The sequence below is a fragment of the Stegodyphus dumicola genome, chromosome 11, assembly GCF_044657685.1.
Source record: "Stegodyphus dumicola isolate Sdum_Otavi_A_Nest chromosome 11, ASM4465768v1".
Lineage (NCBI taxonomy): Eukaryota > Metazoa > Arthropoda > Arachnida > Araneae > Eresidae > Stegodyphus > Stegodyphus dumicola.
Genome location: NC_140778.1, coordinates 114,997,723 through 115,021,181, shown reverse-complemented (window position 1 = coordinate 115,021,181; position 23,459 = coordinate 114,997,723). Strand labels below are relative to the sequence as shown.

Genomic DNA, 23,459 nt, shown 5'->3' with positions numbered 1-23,459 from the left:
CAGCTTCAATTTCGTTATCGGCCTCAAAATAAATTTTCTTTGGGCTTAATTCGTGTTGTCTTTCAAAAGCACTCTGCATTAGTTTTTTCAAATGTCTCCGATTTCTTGGTGTTATTTTGTTTACTGCACACGATAAATTTACTTTCGACACAGCATTGCATTTCAACAGTTTCTTTTGCGGCAATCCAAGCAAGCGATTTCTCATGTCATCTTCATAATCACTGCACAGAAAATGTTCGCTGCAAATTCTTGCGTTTTTCACATTAATAGAATCCTGTCTTCGACATTTATGTATCCATTCTTTCGTCAAAAGCAAATTGTCCTTGGGGAAAGCATGAAATACAATATCTCTTCCTTTCGTATTTCTATAAGTGTTACGGCACGTTGCTACAGCACAAGAAGCCATATTACATAAAGGATACTTTAAATATAGAATTTAAAAGGAAAACTGACTAAAACTATATATACACAAATTATTATAAATATTTGCATTATTAGAAAACAAATATGTATGATTAAAATTAATTTGGGATATGCCATCTCCAGAAAATCGTCTCGCAACTGAATGAAACTACAGTTTTAAAGGCGCGAAATCAGAGCAGGTGCAACAGAGATACGTCAGATGACTTCCGGTTCCCCCCCTCAATGAGACTCGCGTCGGCGAGGAGTCGAACAAAGGAATGATCTAGCCCTTCTATATATCCCTGTGCGATAGGTGCATTTAGACAAGAAAGAGCCATAGCACCTCAAAGCAAATTAAAAAAAAAATTCGAACAAGATTTTTCTATTATAGTATGTTTTTTCATGAAATCGCATCAAATTGATAATTCCCCCATTATATCAGCAACGATGGCACGTTGATATTATTGCTGATATCGGCACCGTTGCCACTCGAAAAATTGGGGGGCGATAATTCTGTGCAGTTTTTAAATTTAATGTTTCTTTTGGATACTGGACTTTTGTGGAGAGAAAAGTGATAAAATTGCATCAATTTATATTTACGTTCTCAAAATTTTTCCTCGAAGAAGATAAAGCTGTTCGTAATGATGGAAAGGTATTAGTAGTTCCTAGAACTATTCCAACTTTAAGAAAAGATGCTTATCCAACGATTTTTCAAAACCAGCCATCTTATTTATCGAAGAAACTTCCTACAAAAAGAAAAACGCCGGTAGAAAGAGAAGCTGAAATTAATATTTGTTGCGATAAACAATTTGAATATTGGAAAAAGAATGATATTATTAGCGATTTTGAAAACCTAATAAATAGTTTTGCAAGAAAAATAGATCTTTCGTCTTCATGGATATTCATAACAAAAGGTTAGATATTTTGGCTATCGAAATCATAATTTTTAAACTGTCCAAAAGTGCTTGTATCTTTAAAAATGTTGGAAGATTTAAATGTAAGAGTTTTTTTACAATGAAAATGAAATTCCCATTGAAAAGTTCAAATAACTTAGTGATAAGCCTCCAAAGAGAAAGGTCGCTACAGGCGTAGCGCTGTTTTCTACTTCAAATTATGCAAAGGATATGCTTACTGTTTCCAAAATAATTCCTTATGCTGCATCGAAAGTTTTCAGCACAAATAGTGCAAACGTTTGCTTCATTTATTGTATTACGTTTTTCATTTTTTCATCAAGACCTCTGGGTCGTGTACCCTTATTAAGAGGGATGATCTATGATCATATTTAACAGTCATTAATTGCATAGAATTGTCGAGCTAAAAAGAGCATTTACGTAAATCTCTTCGAGATTGAAAAACAAGATGGCGTAGGATATTGAAACAAATCTTAATGGCTTTGTATAATTAGTATGCATTAGTCAAAAGATTTAAATCAGAGCTTTTAAACCTTTTGACTAATGCGTGTTAATTATACAAACACTGAAAAACGTTTTAGTACCACTACTACATTTTACTATGACTACTTTTCAATTTCTCAATAGAAAGATTAAAAAAAAAATATTTCGCCATTTGCATATCCTATTGGCTACATTAAATATGCACACATAAAAAATATTAGATTAAAATTGTTTTTCATTTTAATTTTCAAAATTTATATTATAATACTTTAATTGTAAAACTTAGTGTGAAATTTGGGCCTGTTTAAAAGAGATCAGTTTCCTTATGTCTGGGCTTATTTCACTTAACTTTAACCGTAAATTAAAAAAGTGGAAGAAAATCCTTTCTTCACACAAATAGGTTTTGCGAAAAGGCAGTAAAAATTTAACAGCTTTATTTGAAACATCTTTAAATTCTCTTTTTGGGTCAGCCAAAATTTAACAAGTGTGTTATTTTTGAAATCTTCAGTTCGATCATAGGAAGTTTCTATCAACTGTTCTTTTTCTTCACCAGATTTCCGAATTTAATGGTAAAAAATACTTTGTTTCCTTTTTGTACCATCTATCTTACTCTTGCGTCTAAGAGATCTTGTGCTGCTGGATACCTAGGCATGGACGCATAAGAGGTAATCAGCTAGCAGACGCTACAGCAAAGTCGGCAATCGATTTGTACAGACGGGCTGCCCCTCCTGAGGATATCAAAAGATGCTAATGCTAATGATTATAAGTTACGGAGCGCCTATAGTTCAAAATCATGTACCTCCACCTCAGAAAAATACCTAAGTAGTGAGCAGAAATAGGAAAATTGCATAATTGGTTATCATGATGCACACTAGAGGGAGCTACATTAGCTCGAGAAAGTTTACGGATAGGAAAAATCACGTCTTGATTTTTTTGGGGAAGTTTTACAATTTAAAACTTTTTTTTGTATTTTTTTAATTTTGTATATATATATTCTTCAGTGGGAAGATATTACTTCTATGCTGTTCTCCGCATTTGCAGCATTTAATTTGGTTAGTGCATAGGTGCTGGGAGTGTGAAAAAGGGGCTTGTCTACGCGCCTTTCTTTTAGCTGGAGGATATATGCCGTATTCGTGTGCGATCATGGAGCGAGGTCTTTTCTGCAAGGTGCGAATAGCAGGATCGTAGGCTGGTAACTGTTGAAGTGCACGGTTATTAATCTGTTCAATTTTGAGGAATAAATTTTGACTAAGTTTTTTAATAACAACGTCTATGGGTTTAATGTTAGGATCCGAATGAATCAAATCAGTACGGACGTAATAGGCTGCATTAAGAACTAAACGCAGGGCCTTTCTTTGAAAGCCTTGAAATTTTTTTATGTGTGTTTTTGCAGCTGTACCTCAGATTGTGCAAGCATTCAAGAATATTTGTCGAATGATGGAAGTATAGAGAAGAGGTTGATTGGCAGAGGGCTTTTTCGGCCTAGAAGGGGTTAAAGTTGGGTTCTGACGGTCTTCGCTTTTTTGGTGTATAATCAATATGAAGACGCCAGATTAATTTGGAATCAAGTATCACTCCTAGATACTTATATGAATTTGACCAGGGAACATAGTCATCGAAGAACTTTAAATTAATGGTAGGGTACGGGATTCGGGAGAGTGTGAATATCATGGCAGCACATTTCGCGACGTTAATTTTGATTTTCCAAGCAATAAGCCAGTGCTCAAGGCTATGCAGATTTTGTGCTTTGTACTGCCATCTGTTGGTTCTTTTGAGTTTTAGAAACATATTATCACACAGAAAAACCACTGCACAGTTGAGAAAAACATTTCTTATCACGTGGTTTCAAAGATTGACTCTGCGTCTCAAAGGGTTAAACCTGAATCTGCTTCTGCATTCGCATAAAAGTACTAATAGCTCGATAGATAGCCCCTGTAAACTTGGAGAATATTTTTCCCTCTGTGGTCTGATGTAGCCACTTCTGTTTTGGGCAAGCTTTCCTTTGCGCCATGTACGTTCTTTGCGTTCCTGAATTATATTGAAGAATTATTGGAAATTTTATACTGCACAAAATAGTATTATAGTAACATGTCGGAGCTGAAGGTTAAAAATAGGAAGAATAACTACCACTATAATTTTAATGTAAATTATTAAAACACCAAGGCTGAGCAACTTCTGCGATGTTTATCCAAATTTTTGTTCAAAATTCACCCTTCTTAGTTTTGATCTCCTTCTGTCTTCTACCGTTAACGAGAACAAGAAACAAATTTCCGGTGGAGGATTTTAACAAACTGCTCAATTTTTCAACCAGTATCATTATCGCTGGTGATTTAAATTGTCACCACCAGGCTTGGCGTTGTAAAAATTCCAACACCGCTGGTCGCGGCGTCCTAAAATGGGCTCAGTGCGCCCAATTTAAAATTATATCGCCAGATTCACCCACACGATACGATGTACGGGGAGCTCCTTCTTATATTGATTTGGCTCTTTTTCGAAATATTCCTTTTGACTATCACGTTACTGTGGAACGTTTTCTATCCTCAGATCACAACCCCGTACTCATCGACCTTAACTGTAATTCTTTTAATCAAAATTCTCCGGCACTCGTCTCTACAAATTGGGACAATTTTCGATATAAACTAACAGTAAAAGTTTTCCCTCCCTCGAAATTAAATCCAGTGACGATATTGACAAGGCTGTTGATCAGTTAACTTCTATCCTAACAGATACTTTTAAAGAAGTATCAAAACCCAACCTTCGCCCCAATTTTAATAAACTTCCAGCTGAAATCAAACTCAAAATTCGCGAAGGCTTTTGCAAAGAATTGGAAATCCTGACTTAAAATTACAACTTCGTGCTCTCCAAACTGAGCTCAAGGCTTCAGGTGACCAGGCCCACCAGCGGCCGAGCGGTAAAATCGCTGAACACTGGTAGTTCGGTCTGAGGTTCGAATCCCGCGAACGGGCTGGCTGCATGGGTGTTTTCGTGGTTTTCCCCATGTGTAACGTGTATACGAGCCAGTTTCCCTTAGAAAGTCCTCCACGAAAGGCATCCCTTAGGCAGATAGCCCTAGTGTGCTTTGCCATATATACACACACACACACACATCAGGTGACCAGTTCAATCAATCACGATACTCTAATCACATTCAGTCCCTAACGACCGCAGATGACAGTCTTTGTCGTGCATCTGCCAGACTTCTCAAACACAAATCTCACATTCCGTCCTTAGCTAAGGACGCAGTGGTGGCTCATACAGACACGGAGAAAGCTGAATTAATTGCTGACATTCTCCAAACACAATTCACACCACATAATGAAGGGATTTTTGTTAATACCGGGAATTCCTTCCAACTAGATGTTGAAAGATTTCTAAACTCTTCATGTCAGAGAGACATACAATATACAACCATGCACGAAGTTAGCGAATATATCCCTATATTAAATCCTAAGAAAGCGCCTGTATTGGACTCTATTTCTAACCGCATGATTAAATACCTACCCACCAGCTATCTATTTGTCTTAGTAATGCTCACAAATTATATGTTACTGCATTGCTATTTTCCTCAAAGCTGGAAAAGAGCACTTATTGTGCCTATTCCGAAATCTGGCCAGTGCCTTTCAAATCCTCAAAATTATAGACCTACCAGCCTCCTATCTTCGTTATCAAAGATTTACGAAGTTGTTCTACTTAAACGCCCGAATGATTTTCTCCGGACCCAAAAAGTCTTTATTGACGAGCAGTTTGGTTTCCGAGCAAAACACTGCACAACGCACCAGCTTCTGAGGACAGTGGAGTTCATTCACGAAGCCTTTCGTAGCAGAATGCTTATTGGCGACTTTTTTCTTGACATAGCCAAAGCATAGGCATACGGGTATATTTGATAGGACTTGGCATACGGGTATTATTATCAAGCTCATGCGACTTTGTATTCCGGCTCAACTTATTCACATAATTAACTCGTATCTCACTAATGGTTCTTTCTCAGTACGAGTTAACTCTATGATTTCGGCTCCCCGTCCAATCCTAAGTGGCGTAGCTCAAGGTTCTACTTGGACCGACTAATATTCAACATCTTTATCAACGACATTCCAAAATCAACCGGTGTTACTCTAGCACTCTATGCAGATGACACGGCCATCCTAACAAAACACAAACATTTGAATGCTCTGGTTCACAATATTCAGAATTATCTCCATAGCCTTGAGCACTGGCTCATTACTTTGAAAATCAAAATTATTGTCGCTAAATGTGCTGCCATGATATTCACACGCTCCCGAATCCCGTACCCTACCATTAATATAAAGTTCTTCGATGACTACATCCCCTGGTCAAATTCATATAAGTATCTAGGAGTGATACTTGATTCCCAATTAAGCTGGCGTCTTCACATTGATTATACACTCAATAAAACGAAGACCGTCAGAACTCAACTTTACTCTCTTCTAGGCCGAAAGAGCCCTCTGTCAATCAAAAACAAAGCTCTTCTCTATACTTCCATCATTCGAACAATATTTTTGTGTGCTTGCACCATCTGGGGTACAGCTGCAAAAACACACATAAAAAAACTTCAAAGCTTCCAAAGTAAGACCCTGCGTTTAGTCCTTAATGCAGCCTATTATGTCCGCACTGATGTGATTCATTCGGATCTTATCATTAAACCCTTAGACGTTGTTCTTAAAAAATTTTGTCAAAATTTATTTCTCAAAATTGAACAGACTGATAACCGTGCACTTCAACAGTTACCGGCCTACAATCCTGCTATTTGCAGCTCGCAGAAAAGACCTGGCTCAATCATGCGACGCGAATACGGCATCTATCCTCCAAAGGCGTAGACACGCCCCTCTGTTCTTAGTTCCAGCGCCCGGCCCATGAAGGACGTCCTTAGCCATGTAATTGCTCTATCACTCTTCTACTCCAGTATTACTGAAAAGTGGCCACCTCTGCATTCTCATCAATCTGTTCACTATTTAATCACATCCATGCCCGCTGCCCTGGATATTTTGTCATGAAAATTTAATTTTTACTTCGCTATGATTAGTGCCATCTGCCAATGAGCCTATTAATCTGTAAAATATTTCCTTTCCACTTTTTGCTTTAGTGTCTTATTTATGTATTATATATATATAAAAAAAAAAAAAAAAAAAAAAAAAAAAAAAAAAAACGTAAAATTAAAAAATACAAAAAAGTTTAAAATTATAAAACTTCCAAAAAAAAATAAAAACCTGATATTTCCTATCCCTAAACTTTTTCGAGCTACTGTAGCTCCCTTTAGTGTGCATCATGATAACCAATTAGGCAATTTTCCTATTTCTGCTCACTACTTAGATAATTTTCTCATGTGCAGGTACATGGTTTTGAACCATAAAAACTCCGTAAATTATAATCATAAATTATAAACTCCGTAAATTATAAACTATCGGCATTGGTTCTTATAAATATACAATTTATCTACAATCAGTACAAAGTCGTCAAGGCATGAAGAGTATTCACCTAAAGCTCTTCAAAGTTGAAAAACAGGAATTTGTACCGTACATTGATGTGCTTTTGAGTTTCTTCCAACTAACTTTTCTCTTTCTTAAATAAGGCATTGTTACGGATTTGGTGTTTAATCAGCTAATGTTAGTTGAATTATAAATTAAATTGTTTTATTCCCCGCGTAGTGCATCGCGTAATGAATATTAAAGGAAAGCTAAGCCGGAAAATTAAAGATACAAGAGCACGTGCATTTAACATCTAATAAATAAATATCTCTTTTTTATTTCGAGAAAGTGCTAGAAAATTCTCGCGCATCTAAAAAGCTTATATAAGCGGCATGAAAACCTCTCAGTTCGTTATTAATAGTTCGTTTTTTGTTATTTTAAGAGTTTGTTTGGAAAACTGCTCTTGTTAACTGTTTGAATTCGCGGATTAGCTTTCTTTAGCTGTTTTTAATTAACTTCTGTTGAACGTTTGAGTAGTTAAAAGATAACTACTGTAAGATATTGTAATACTGAAAGAATATCTGAGGAAATTAAAGCATTTTTGTTGTGATAATAAATTTTTTCCATTTTTCATCGGACTTGTGCATTTAATTCATAACGAACCGTACGCACGCAACAATTTTTGGTGGAAGCGGTGGGGTTTGAATGCCAATTACTAGAGCGATGGAAGAACAATTGAGGCAGCTAATCAGTGCTTTTGCTGCATTCCAAGAAAAGATGGAAGCTGGCCAAGCATAATTTAAAGAGGGAATGAAAGCTCGTCAGGAGAAGATTGAAGCAGGACAAGAAGAGATAAAAAGAGAAATTTCGTGCATAATAGAAAATAAATTTGAGGCTATAGAAGGCAGAATGGACGGGGTCGAAATCAAAGTTGGAGAAATTGAAGGAAAAGTTTCTTCTGTGAAAGAGCAAATAGAAGATTTTCGGCCGTGGAACAATAAATAGGTTACAGAGTTGATTCTGTCAAAGAAGAAATAGAAGGAAGAGTTTGTTCCGTTAAACAAGAAATGGAACAACAAATTAATGAGATAGTTTCTGCAGTTGTTAAAGAAGTGGATACTTTAAAGAAATTCGTAGCGACGGCAGGGAGCAATAGTGATGGTTTAAAATTTTTACCGATGCGTGCTCTCCCATCTCTGAAGCTATCTACATATGATGGGAAGACATCCTGGCAAGTGTATAAGACCCAATTTTCTATAATTGCGGACGTGAATGGATGGGAATACCAAGCTAAGGCTATCATCTCGCCGCTTCTCTGAGAGCAGACGCAGCGGATATCCTGCAGACGCTTCCCGAAAACCAGAGACTAGACTTTGAAGCTCTATCCGGCGCTTTGGGGAAAAGTGTTTAAAAGACTACAGCAGGCTTCAATAAAAATTCCGTCAACAGAAGCCCACAGAAACACTACAGAAACTCGCCACAGATGTTGAAAGGCTATCTCATCTCGTCTTTTCGGAGTTCCCGACTGAAACAAGGGAAAGCCTATCCCTGCAATACTTCATCGACGGTATCCGGGATCCTGAAATACAGAAAGCTCTTCGAATGGCGGATGTGAAGGACATAAAAAGCTCTCTGTTGTACGCCATGAAGTTCGAGACAGCCCAGCAAGAAACTCGTAGAAATCGCTACCCAGTCAGAGCTGTGCGAGTCCACGAGCTAGTGGATCAACTGATGGCTCGTTTAGATGATTTAGCCAGAGAAGTCAAAGCTTTGACTTTTTGATACGGAGTAAGAGTGAGAACAAAGTGGCTCTAAGGTATTGGAAATGGGGTATTAAAGGGCACATACGACGGCGTTGCAGACCACCCCAGGGCACGGATAATAAAATAGATGATTTGAAAAGACCAGTGAATGCCTTGAAGACGGAATACTGGTGAGAAGAAACCAACCCTAAAGTGTTAGAACTGCGGTGTTGAAGGCCACATACGAAGGAACTGCAGAACACCCCAGAGCACAGAAAATAAGAGAAGCGGGTTAAACAGACAATTAAATGCCATGGGACGGAAAAGGATTGATAAGAAACTAAAGTGTTTGAACTGTAGAGCTGAAGGCCACGTACGAAAGAATTGCAGAACACCCCAGGGTACGAAAATTGAAACCCTTCCTGAGCAACGACGCAGGAAACAATTTAATGACCATATCAAGGAACGAAGGGTGGAAGATAATGAAAAACCTTGTTTTAAAGCGCTCAAGATTTCTACAGTGAGTGGCAACAGTAACGGACTGTCCATCAATGGGCATACCGATGGAGTTCCTTGCAATATGATCATTGATGCAGGAGCTAATGTTACCATCATTAGGAAAGATTTAGCTGCACAGTTTAAAGATAAACTTATTTGGACGCCATCCTGTGTTACCCTTCAGACTGCGTCTGGTGATAAGATCGACATAGCAGAGAAGTTAAACGTGAACATCACATTTGGAAGTGCCGCCTACCATCACACGGCGTATGTGGCTCGGACACGGCGTATGTGGCTCCATGCATACTCGGACTGGACTTTTTAAGGAAATACAATTTTTCCTTAGACTTCAAAAACAACAAACTGCTTTGAGCATCTGAAGACATGACTATCCATCGTCAGAAGGGATACTCACCTGGAAACGCCGATGCCTTGTCTGAAAGACCCAGCTCAGAAAGCTGCCGAAATCATACTAGGGTCGGAGAGAAACTCCAGACTACCGGCTATTCTCCATCCCAGATGCTCTTCGGTCGAGACCTTCGTCTGCCTTGTGACCGCCTGTTTGGTCGTCCTCCGGATGCTCCTTCATCGCCTGAGGAATATATTCAAGATCTCCAGCCCCAGTTTGAAGTCATGCACAACTTTGCACGAGAGCGAGTCAACTTGACGACGGAGTAGATGAAGACCCGATACGACACAAAGGCTACTGAACATCAATTCCACGAAGGGGACAAGGTTAAACAGACAATTAAATCCGTTGTGGAATCTGACTCGACGGAAAGGACTCTGTCCGAAATTACAGTCGTCTTGGGATGGTCCGCACAAAGTTCTAAACAGGCTGAATGACGTCGGTCATGGTTCGGATCCGTAAGTCTTCAAACTCTAAATCTAAAGTCGTTCATTACTACTGGTTAGCTCATTACTATGGCCATAGTATGTAGCGTAAATAATTGTAAATAGTGTAAGACCATGGTCAATTTTGTTTCTAAATGTGTATTTGATTTGACTTATAGAGGGAAAGTTCTGTCGTATTTTAAAGAAAATATTTGAATTCATTTATAAAAATATATGTTTAATATTAATCAATTATATATGCTCCGTTATTTGTTACAACCTGTTGCCATCTTCCAGGTAACCTGTAAATTCCTGTTTTGTAGAAGTTCTCATCCATGGAGTTAAAATAGTCAGCAACTGCCTTAGAAACACTTTCAAAAGACTTGAATTTTTTTCCCGTTAGATAATTTTGCAGAGATCTGAACAAGTAATAATCAGAGGGTGCAATGTCAGGTGAATACGGGGGGTGACTAAGGATTTCCCATCCTAACGCATTCAGTTTTTGTAGTGTCACCACTGCAGTATGCGGGCGAGCATTATCGTGATGGAACACTATTCCTTTTCTGGACGCTAATGCTGGCCTTTTTTCTTTGATAGCTGCATTCAATTTATCCAGATGATTGCAGTACAGATCCACGTTGATGTTTTTTCCCTGTTTCAGCAACTCGTAATACACTGGACCTTTCCTGTCCCACCACAAACAAAGCAGTACTTTTCGTTGATGGATACTTGGTTTTGGAACTGTTGCTGATGATGTTCCTGGTTTGCAGTAAGATTTTTTTCTTTTAATATTCTCGTAAAGAATCCACTTTTCATCTCCAGTAACCAGCCTGTCCAAAAACGGCTCCACATTGTATCTAATCAGATGTGATGAACATATTCTTACACGATCAGACAAATTCTTTTCCGTTAATTCATGTGGAACCCAAACACTTTGCTTTAACACAAACCCAAGAGATTTAATGTGATCTCCAACAGTTGTATGATGAATGCCAAACTCTTCTGCAATTTCTCGACTTGTTAAATGTGGATTATTTTCCAACATGGATCGCAAAACATCATTATCGATCTTGGATGGTCGTCCAGATCGAACACTTTCTTTGAGGCTCAGGTCCCCGGAACGAAATTTGCTAAACCATCTTTGACAAGTACGAACATTTACAATATCTTTTCCAAATACCGCACATAAATTTTTACATGCAACAGATGCGTTGCTTCCTTTTTGGAATTCATATAAAATGCAGTGTCGTAAATGCACTTTATCTACTGACATGTTTTCCCTTTAAATATTACAAGTAAATGAAGAACAGTAAAAAAGGGCACCTTTTATATTATACATCAGCTAAAAAAACAAAAAAAAAATCCGATTGACTCACTAGCCAGATTTTCTTTTATTTACAAGAAAAATCACCTGCCTATTTAATTAACTGTAGCGAATTCGCGGATTAGCTTTCTTTAGCTGCTTGACTTCTGTTGAACGTTTGAGTAGGTTAAAAGATAACTACTATGAGATATTGTAATACTGAAAGAATATCTGAGGAAATTTAAGCATTTTTGTTGTGATAATAATAAATTTTGTCCATTTTTCATCGGACTTGTGCATTCAATTCATAATGAACCCGTACGCACGCAACAGTATTGTGTTCTCGTAGTGTCTTTGTTTTAGGAGAGCACATCCCGTTTGTTTATTTCCGGAGAATATGCCGTACTAATTTTATCATTCACACCATTAGCTGTTCTTGATAATTTTAAAAATTAAAAGGTAGCACTAATTCTATTTCTCATTTTAATCCTTTCTTTAAATAACAATAAAAAAACACTACATTGTCAATTAGTAGGTCGGCAGTTTAGGATGGTTTCTCGTAGTTCCGCGATAGACGGTATGTATTATTGTTCTTATGAACTGTGTTCTTGTTTTCTGCGAAGTGGGAATCGAACCCACGCCCCCATTCGTGGACCAGAAAAAAAGTCTTGCATGCGTACTGGTTCATAATAGATTGAAGGTGCTACTTTGGTAGACGGCTGCACGGATTTTGGCGATTTTTTTTGGCGAGCGATACGACTTATGGTAAACCCATTGCTGGACAAGTTATTTATGGTAACCGATACTTTGTTGTCATTTTATTTAAAACATAATGCGTTTTATTATGCATAAATTCCGTGTTTTAAATATTATTTATGAGTTCTAAATAATAAAAATGAATTGAATTTTTCATTTTTATTTGAAATAAAAATTTTATTGTTTATGACATTTTATGGAATTTTATGTTGTGAATGATGTAATGAATTACGTCACATTATATTAAAAGTAATTGATTTTAATATCTATAAATTTAATATAATGTTTTAAACATTATTTATGGCTGTTAAATTTTAAAATACAATTTAATTTTGCATTTTTTGAAATATGATTTTTATTATGAATAATTATTTAAATAATTTTATTTCTATGCGTGATGTAATCAGCTCCGTGTTTGGTTACTGAATGTTTGTGCATTACCGCGCCATTTTAAAATTTTATTATTTATCTCTTCGAATTCCTCAGATTTTAAAGCGAATGGATGTGTCCGTTTCGAAGGTGAATGTTATTATTGGTAATTACGAAGAATTATTGGTATTGGAATAATAAAATTACCGTTTGAGGCCTTATTTTGGCCAACCTGGCTTTCCTAATCAAAGACTTATTTATTATTACAAGGGTCAGAGGAAATTTATTTTAAATTTTTGGAGGAAACCTCGCTAATTGCTTCTTCAATGAAGTGCGAGAGATGTGGATCACAGATGAAGATCGTTTTTTTTTCTGGTACTTATCAATATACGGCAGGTAAAATACTAAAAAAATGTAAGTACATATTTTTATTTTGCTTTATAATTGTATTCTTGAATTTTTATTAAAAAATTAATACACTGTTTTAAAAAATTCCTGAGATATTTATTGTTTTAATGTTAAATAATTATATCCTATAAAACGTAAAGTATTTGAATTTAACTAATATTTTAATTCTTTTAAATGTTGCTATGATGTTTTTAATTCGATATTCAATTTAAGTAATATTTTATTCCAATTAAATGTTGGCGCAGTGTTTTTATAGCAGTGTTTTTATTCTATTATATGAAAGTAACAATTTAACCTTACTTTAGCATTTTATACTCTTAGTAAATGTATTTATTTACATTTGCCAGCCATCTTAAAAAAAAACAACGTTTTCAACAAAAAATTAATCCATTATTTTTAACGATATTTATTTTTTTAAAGTTTCGAATACTTTACTATGCGTGAAATACGTAAAAACAGCATTTTTCAAGATGGCTGACGACTGTAAAAACCGCGCCAACAATTGCGCCAATGTAAATCGCCAAAAATCCGTGCAACCGTCTACCAAAGTAGCACCAGATTGAATACACAAGTCCGATAAAAAGTTAATAAAATTTATTCTTATTACAAGAAATATTATAAAACGCTAAATTTTTCCTCAAAGATATTCGTACAATATGACATAATATCACGCAGTAGTTATATTTTAAACTACTAAAACGTTAAGTAGAACGTAATTCAAAGCGCAGAGAAAGCTAATCCGATCTTAAAATTACAGCTGCTAAGTAAACAACAACAATTGAGCTTAGATGTTTCTTTCCAGCTTTTTAAACGGTCATGAGAAGGTTCTGGTAATTTCTGTTTTCTCGGGATTTCTGGAAAGCAAAAGAGTAAAATTATGGTTACAGCTAACACAGGAGTCAATTACATTTATTCAATTTATGTATAAATTACGAGATATCTGTTTATAAACTGTTAATGCACGTGTTTCTTTCCATTTTTACTTTTTCGGCGTAGCTTTCTCTTAAAATTTATCACATGCTGCGTTGCACGGGGAAACGAAAACAATTTTAATAATAATTCTATTAATATTAGCTTTTTAAATACAAAATTCGTAACAATATTTATGGTTATAAATATTTGTTTTACAGATTTACGATTCTTATTATTTTATTTGTGATGAAACTAAAATAAGAATCTTTGTACTTTGTGTATAGAATTCAAAAAAGAAAGAAAAAGTCATTAAAGCTAGGAATATTCACCGGAAGCAATGTAACGTTCTCCTTAGCACATTTTCAGTTATATTTTGAATGTAAAGAAAAATTCAGGCAACTAAAATGAAAAATTACTTCATTTCATTTCAGCATGAATCCAAAAAACTGTAGTAACTATAATTATAGGTGTTAGCAAAAAACTGGAGTGACTATAATTCTATGTGTACAGCAAAAAAACTAGAATCATAGGCATTAGCAAAATATTGCATGTAAAATGCATAGCATACATAACGTTCAGTATTAGAAAGGAAACGAAGAATATATTATTTTTCTAGAATAAATAAAAAGATAACATTTTCTAAGTTTCCATACTAGGCTCAGATACTATGCGTGCCTTTGTATTGCTGAAATTTTCAAGTAACTGTTTTGTGGCGCTGTAATAAATATAAATGAGAAACATTTCTACTGAAATTCATACTGGTATGTTGCATTCTCATTATTTAAATTGAACACAATTATCATTTAGACTGAAATGTAGAATGACCTAAATTGTTTACTCAATGTGGCATTAAATATCCTGTTGAAACAAGAAATATATCGACGAAAGATTCTCTCACCTCTTCAAATATTCATCTATTTTATCCGCTTCCATTCGTTTTTCGACAAAAATAGCGAGGTTTTCTGAAGTTCAAATTCGATTTTAGAGTCTATTATCGCTTGCAGAATGCATTTATTGTTCGAAAGGAATCCCCATGAGAAGATAGAACACTCATCTCCATCGTTCCTGCAAAAGTAGAAGAGTAAAATAAACGAGAAAAGGAAAAGCTCATTTCCCCGAATGATGTCTGTATATTTTTAGCGCCCTTTCACAGAGGGCGCTGTGGTCGTTTTTACCTAATGGAATGGTAATGAGTTTTCTTCGGTTGATTTTTTTTGCCGAGAAGAAGCATCTACTTGTAGGCTTGCGCTACAATTACCATACGGTGTATTGCTTTTTTTTTTTTTTTCCCTCCAGAATAAACAAAACGATCTGTTGGGAAACACAGAGGATATAATGTAAAGGGAAACAATGAAATTTAATAACAGTTTTATGCATTTGATTCGATTATCGGTTGGAAAATAAGTTACAAATGTAAAATAATAACTGAACCTTTTTTAAAATAGTTAAATGACATTGCTAAATAGCAAAGCAAACAAGGAATCGACATAATATTTTTTCTTAGGTTATTAAGTGCTAACAAAAGTTCGATTTTACCAAACAGATAAATTAAAGTATATGCAATGTATCATATACATCTAATTTCAAAACAAAAATCGGCCCACCAGCGGCCGAGCGGTAAAGTCGCTGAACACTGGTAGTTCGGTTCGAGGTTCGAATCCCGCGAACGGGCTGGCTGCATGGGCGTTTTCGTGGTTTTCCCCATGTGTAACGTGTATACGAGCTAGTTTCCCTTAGAAAGTCTTCCACGAAGGCATCCCTCCTCTTAGGCAAATAGCCCTCGAGGCTTTACCATAATCACACTCAAAACAAAAATCTTTAATATTTCAAAAAATTGTTAAAAGTGGGGAATATGCTAGATTTGGATTATAATTTTCACTTGGGTAAAATGCCAATTATTGATCATATATATTTGTATTATATAATAACAATGAATTTCAAACATAATTTGAGAAATATATTATTGTGCTACTTGTTCAGAAAAAATTAAAATTTTATTTTATAAAACTCGCTATTATTTTTTTAAACATTAATATTTTTCTCTAAATGTTTTCTGCAGACATATCGTATAAAACTCTGTTTATAAATTTTGATGCTTTTGTTCTTAAGGGGGCAGAGTACCTTTAAATCCTTACCTTTGTATTTAATGAATATTTCTTGCTTTCGAGCCTAGGGAAAACACAAGAAAACCGAATTAGTTCATAAATGATTTTTCGAATTAGTTCATAAATGATATTCATAAATGAAATGTACCTTTGTATTTAATGAATATTTCTTGCTTGCGAGCCTAGGGAAAACACAAGAAAATCGAATTAGTTCATAAATGATTTTTATAAAATTTCTACAAATTTTAATGCTGATTCCATGCATGGCGTCATTAAAAATGTAATAATAAACTTGAGCAAAATTTTCAAACGTTTATTTTAATAATAAAAGAAAAAATTAACATCGAATAAAAATCAGTTTAGTTTTTAACTATAAAATTTACCAGTTTAACAGCAAACTAGTCTAATTTCATTTCACTCGAGCTTTATGGCAGATGGAAAATAAAATAATTGACCTTCCATTAAGGTTATGATAGTATAGTCTGTTCCTTTAAAAACCGAAACTTCAAGGTCATTTTCTGACTTCCGATTTGACTCGTACAGGAACAACAGCTGAATAGAACATTCCAGTTGTTTAATATTTTTCCTCCCTTCATTTCCGTTCAGCGAGTTTCGCTTCATGAAAACGTCCAAAATGAAGACTGACCTGATCTACTATCTCAGGTGAAGTGAAGAAAATAAATGTTGTGTGGGGATGATGATACCTATTAAGAGGTTATCACATCTAGAAACGGTCCCTGCTAGACGGAACCTTTCTGAGAAACGAGATTTTGATAGAACTGGTTTAAACGGGATGATTCCTAGAAAAAAGATCCCCGTTGAAAGCGAAGTCCCGCCTAGCTACTGAAACGATGTAGCGGCTACGTGGGAATTTTTGAAACTTCGCCGAAAATGTTTTGGCTGCAGCTCTGTCCCGCGTAGAGATCAACCAGTCAGACTAAAGTTCTACTTCTGAAGGATCATTTGATCCTAATCTGAGCGATAATCGATTACCGTTTGGCGTTCAAGTCTTTGTAGTAAATGAAAATGATAACCTAGCTACGTAGGTTTCCTGGAAATGTACGGGTTCTGAGAATTGTCCCTTCCGACGTCAAATCCCTCGTAGCCGAAACATAATATTTTTGCGACTTTACGATCGCAAGTCGGGTGAGGGAAAGGAACATGCTTGAAGTGACTGTTTTAAAGAATGCAGTTTGTGGCAGCCATTAAAAGAAAATGTCACTTTAATTCAGTCAAACTTAAAAGTCTTAATATCTTTTGAGCTACTGAAGGTACATTTTTAACATCTCTCCTGTATATATAGAAAGCTTGCACTGAAATTTAAGCAAATAAAAGTCGGCATTTTGCCCATTTTGTTGGTCCTGAAGCTTCTTAAAATTTGTTTATGGGAATAACCTCTAAAATGCATAGTTATTAAAATCTGGGAGTGGAAAATAAACGGTGTCAGGAAGGCCTAAAGGCGTTTAGGAAGTTTAAAAATTTTCAAGCAAATTTTTATATTAAATTAATAAATAAATGAAAGTCTAATTAGGAAAAGCCTAGTAAATTGTTAAAAGCACATCATATTTTAACTTAGTAACACATACTTCTGTTACTATGATTCCTAACTATGCAATTTATTAGGTTGCGCATGGTAGTTTGGATATCAATTTGGGTATACACAGGGCAGTACGAAATGAGTTTGTAGCAAAGGACTCGTAATCACGTTCTTGAGGTATAGATATATGATTAAATAAATGTCATCAGAATCTTTCAGTATAGTGAATTAAAATGTTACTGCCATGTCGTAATGTATATTACGAAAAAAATATTTGGGAAGTTCTATATCTACCGTTCTACTGGGACGATTGACGAAATTCAACTTGCGTTTTTCATGTTTCGAAAGCGTCACTTAGAATACGTATTAGATTTATATATAGCATTGTTCTAATATAGGTATTTTGACACAAAATCGGACTTTTTCTGAAATAACATGCCATTGTTTTCCCATATTTCTATTCTACGACTCGAATTACGCTAAACTACTAAGTTTTGTAAAAATCGCGCGAGTAGTGTTTAGAAACTCAAAATTTTAGCTCCTCAATGTTAATTGAAATTGGTATATATTTAATAATCTCTCTTTTACTATTAAACTTATTTGATTCTTTCTTTCACATCTCGAAATTCAGGTTCATTCCAAATAAAATTCACCCATTTTTATTAATTATTTTTAAAATTTGTATTTTAAAATAATTTTTATAAATTTTTCAGAAAACATTTTGTATTATAATCCATAAAACTTTTACCATCATCTTATTTCTAAGCACACCTGCAAAAAATTACAGTTTTTTATTCAAAATTTCCGAAGATATACGTGAATTTATATATTGGCGCGTTTTGAAATTTGGCATATTTGTTGAAAGCGATAAAACTTCAAATGTGGTTTAAAGACTTTGCTGAAATTATTTGAAAATAGGAACCATGTTTTTCCCGCTCATGCACAGTTTAAAGTGGTAAGAATGAGGTCTCCAGCATAATGGAAGGGAAAGGAAAGTTGGTTACTATTTATTAAGAAGTTCGCCAAGTGAATTATTCTTGGCGCAAACTGAAAAAGTTGCGCCAAGATAATTGTTTGAATTTCTCAGTAAATTTCGTACCAAAGTTTACAATTTTAATATCTAGGCATAATTTGAGTCATAGAATCGAAATATGGAAAAAAAGTGGTATGTTATTTAAAAAAAAGACCGATTTTGTGTCAAAATACCTATGTTTGAACAATGCTATATATAAATCTAATATATATCCTAAGTCGCGCGTTTGAGACATGAAAAACGCAATTTGAATTTTGTCAATCGGCCCAGTAGAACGGGAGATATAGAACGGTCACGATCCCATTTTTCTTTCTTTTTTATCGCAGTGTACAAAGGAATTATAGCTAGTCAGTTATTTAGCTGTATAAGTGTAATATTAACCACATACCGAAAGTAATTAAAATGGGAAATTTTCTTTAAAGCAAGAGAAAAACACAGATTCCTGAAGGCTTTAAATCGAAATAATTCAATTACTGAAGTTTCCCAACCATGTATACGTGTTCACAAGCCAAAATGCTAGCTTAATGAATTAAAGAATGCATTAGTTAATTAATACAATCTACCTAATTGAAGAAGAATCCTCAATCTTCTATCTCCAGGAATCAACGAAAGAACTAATATAATTTAAAAGCGTAAGAGATAATAACAAAGACATCATACTTAACAATATCCCTGTTTTTAACTTATAAATAAAACTGGAAATTCTCTAAAATTCTCTACTGGTAGCAAAGTATATTTTCTCGGAACCAGTTTGTTTTGGTTTATTTGATTATGGCAAAGCACTCGAGGGTTATCTGCCTAATAGGAGGGATTACCTGTGGCTTTGGAGTTAATAGCAAAGTAAAATTTATTATCACTAGAAAAATGTTTGTTGCAAGCCAATGTATTGCAAAGTTATTTCAAGCATTGTTAGTATAAGCTATCTAGTGAAACAAACTCAAGACTACGCTTGGTTGATTAACCGTTTCCATAATTAAATAGGCTTGTAAGTTTCGACATGATCATAATTTATGATGAAATAATATAATAAATTGGTATTTCCTAACACTTGGGGCTGCAATTTTTAACAGCTCATTTTAAATGCTAAATGATTTCATGGCCTACATCAGGAATTACTAGGGAGTTACTTCTGATAGCTAGTCGTAACTGATTAGTTTCAAATTGTTCTAAAGTCACTCAGATGAAACTTATGATAAGTAGACTGTACTTTTTAAGTTTATCATTTTTATATTTTTACAATTTTTGAACGGTTTTTAACTTTGGGAAATGTGATGGTAAACGCTTTAAAGTGTTAAACTGTACTAAGAAATTTTTCAATTGATTTTCATTATTATAATGCTTATTATTTTAAATACTAGTTTATCCATAAAGTTATTTAAAAAATGGTAACAAAATGTGTGCAGTTTAGGCATTAATATTTTGTTCAAAATTAGACTTTTATTTACCCCAAACAATTTAAACAAGAAATAATCTTCAAAATAATAGCTTGTAATAAGCCAGATTTTTATTCTGTCTTTTCAGCAAGAATTATAAGCCTGTAATCCAAGAGATTAAGCACAGGGTTGTTGCTTTATTTCACTAAAAAGTTTAATCTTAAGGCCATATTTTCTCTCAAAAAGCAAAATTAATAAATATTTATTAAGGCATAAAACTGACGTAAGAGTTGTGTCTTACCTAAAAATCACTTTAGTAGGGAAAAAAATCAACAAATTCGGGTTTACCTTTCCAAAAGAATGATGTATTTTCCTCCACATAAAAGCATTATATTCTATATATACCGTCTTTAAACTTCCTTTTTTATGGTAAAGAAACGACGAAAATATTTTATCCTGAAAGTAAATGGAAAGAAATTTTCATCTTAGTTCTTACCCTTGGGCCCAAAACGGAAATTTACCCCATTTTTCTCAGTTTTATCAAAAGGTGTATTTTTACTCTGATGGGAAGAAAATGCTAGCACTCAGGGATAGAAATGTTGAGCAAAAAACTTTACATAAGGGAAGAAAACTTAAATTTCACGGCTTATTTTATCATTTGACATTTATCTGTCGCGTTATGCCTTTATTTTTGTTTTTGTCTTTCTAATTTTATGAACATTGTTGTCGTTTTTGCCTATGATTTCTTCGTAGATAAATTTCTTGGAGTTGTCTGAGAGAAAATTATCATAGAAGTGATGAATTTTTCTCAATAGTTAAAATAAAAGCAAACAATACCTGTAATATTTGTAAACGCAATTAACGCAAAAATTCCAAGCGACTTAATCAGTGTTTGAAATTAGCTTAATCAGTGTTTGAAATTAGCTTAATCAGTGTTTGAAATTACGCAACACATTTAAAATTTAAAAAAATTCAAATTTGTGGCTTATAATTATGTAATGAAAGAATTGTTAATGGTCTCTGGTAACTTCAATCAGCGAAATAAGCAATGTGCAAAATAGATTCTGAATCAAACACGAGTTCCTTTTGCCAGCATATAGACTTGAATGCTCAGATAATGACATACTACATGTTAGAATGTATGGTTGTTGAAACAAGATATTAAAAGCTTCGCAAGAGTAAAAGATGCCAATGTCACATAACTTCTATAAATTCAATTACAAAAGAGAAGAAAAGAGATTTTCAAGGACAACCGTGTAAGAACAAGATAAAAATGTTTTTAAAGAAGTATATTCACCTATTTGCACTCCAGAGGTTCCTCCTAACCATCAGCGAGTTATAGCTTTGGTAACTATCAACTTACGTAGTCATTGATTTAAAATTCAACAAACATTATTTGTCCATTCTTCGTGGGATACTACCGACTTGCAGTTTGCAAACTAAAAAGAATCTTTCACATTAACTGTGGACATTTTAGGAGGATGTTGCCAACGACAAGTACAATAGTGGACTCCTTGCCACGAAGAATTTCGTTGAGTTGCTTTTGTGACATGAGCAACAGCTCAACCTTTAATTTACCTTCTTGGTGTCTCAACCTTTAATTTGCCTGTCTTGAAATTTACATCTATCAAAATCAAATCTTACAAATAAGGCATCGGGATTTTATCTTTAGCTAATTATCATAAAAGGGGCTTTTACCAACTTTAAATACTAATAGAAATCTGTGTGGCTTCCATCAATGCTCTTTTTAAATAGATAGCTTTTAGCTCAGGCAAGCAGCAAGATGACTTCTATACTCCACAAGAAGTAAGTTGCAATTAACTTTTGCTGGCTTTTGAACTTCTTTTATCATATTTTAATTAGCATTACTTTCTGTTGTAAGCAAATATATAGGATATGAATTAAAAAGGAATGGGACATAACGGTCAGTTTTAAAATCAAAGTAAAAACTGCTCTTCCTGAAGAAGTTTGGTGTTTTTGTCATTCTTCTTTGCATCGTATTCAATACGGTTAAGACTTTTTATACCGTTATTCGTAATGGTAGCCCATGTTGGGAGTGCATAATCAAACATGTGTAACATTCATCAAGGCTTGAAATGAGTCTTTTCGATAAAGAACCTTTGCCGGCTAATTATAAACAGCAATTCCCGTTAACTAGTTAAATAACTTGAACAATTCAATTATCTTCTCTCATACAATAATGTTCAGAGTGCCAGTATTACCACATGTCAAATGCTTCTACATAATCTCACTGAGATTCTGATGCCGCCTCGTTTGAATGTTAATAGCTGTAGGTGGCCAGTGCGTGAAGGCTGTCAGTATCTCTGGTTAAGCACTTGTATTTATACTGCGATGACTAAGTCATGATCCATTAGATGCGTTTATAAGAAAAAACTACCTATAGTAATCTGAATTTGTGATTTCTATAAAAACACTTTATTTTTAATGAATGTGAACTATTTAGTAAATTGCTATTGTTATTTCATGTAGAAAATCTCACGTCTTCGCTTGACGAGGGCATGGCCATCCATTTATGCTCAAATCAGTATGTTTTCCGACCAGCCACGGAGTGGTAAAAAGCCACTGATAACTGATAATTCGGTTCCCGGTGAGAACGGGCTGGCTGCGTGGTGGTTTTCGTGTTTTTCCCTATTTATAACGCGGATAAAAGCCAGTTTCTCTTCTTAAAACATCCTCCAAGGGGTATACTTCCTTTCCGTGTAGTACCTAATGGCAGAGCACGTAATAAATTTTAAAAAATTCAGATTGGTTGAATTTCATGGTCATTGAATTAATTAAATTAACACTGATGTGCTGAATTATGGCGTGTAAATTCTAGTGTAATTGATACAAGCGCCATATAGCTAGATAAGAATAGTAGCTATATTTATAGAATCTGAAATCATTATTTAATGATTTGCAGGACTTGGAAGGTTTTTTTCTCTATTGAAGTGCTTGCTCACGTCTGAGCTGCGTAGAATAGAATTGATTATACTTACATAACTTAACCGTTTATTACCAATGTTGAGAGGCGAGTTTCTTTTAAGCATTGGATAAAGGGCAGCAAATGCGTTTTGTACTTTGTCAGATATGTAATTAATATGCTCGTTGAAATTAATCTATTGTCCAGATAAACCCCCAGGTATTTAACTGCATTATGAAGCAGACTATCAATGTTATTGAGCTGAATCTTGGTATTTATATCGGTTCCAGTTTTAAAGTGTTTTACATAAAATGTGTGGTATTTCCGCATGAAATGATCAGGGACTAATTTTCGAAGTGAAATTATGAACTGAACATTACACATGAAATGTTCAGTGATAATTTTAGGAGTGACTAAAATTCCCAGAAATGATACATCTAGCGTTAG

General features: G+C 34.6%; 1 protein-coding gene and 1 long non-coding RNA gene across 2 annotated transcripts in view; one reads left to right on the top strand and one right to left on the bottom strand.

Annotated features, from left to right (window-relative positions):
• Nucleotides 1–15,087, bottom strand: part of LOC146994271 (uncharacterized) — a 68,934-nt gene extending 53,847 nt beyond the window's left edge. The window contains exon 1 of the long non-coding RNA XR_015043857.1: nt 14,940–15,087. This is a non-coding gene — a long non-coding RNA (uncharacterized LOC146994271). The remainder of the gene's footprint in view (nt 1–14,939) is intronic.
• LOC118187283 (glutamate receptor ionotropic, kainate 2-like) overlaps nt 1–23,459 on the top strand; it is an 826,434-nt gene that overhangs the window by 178,691 nt on the left and 624,284 nt on the right. The gene's annotated exons all lie outside the window — the stretch shown is intronic.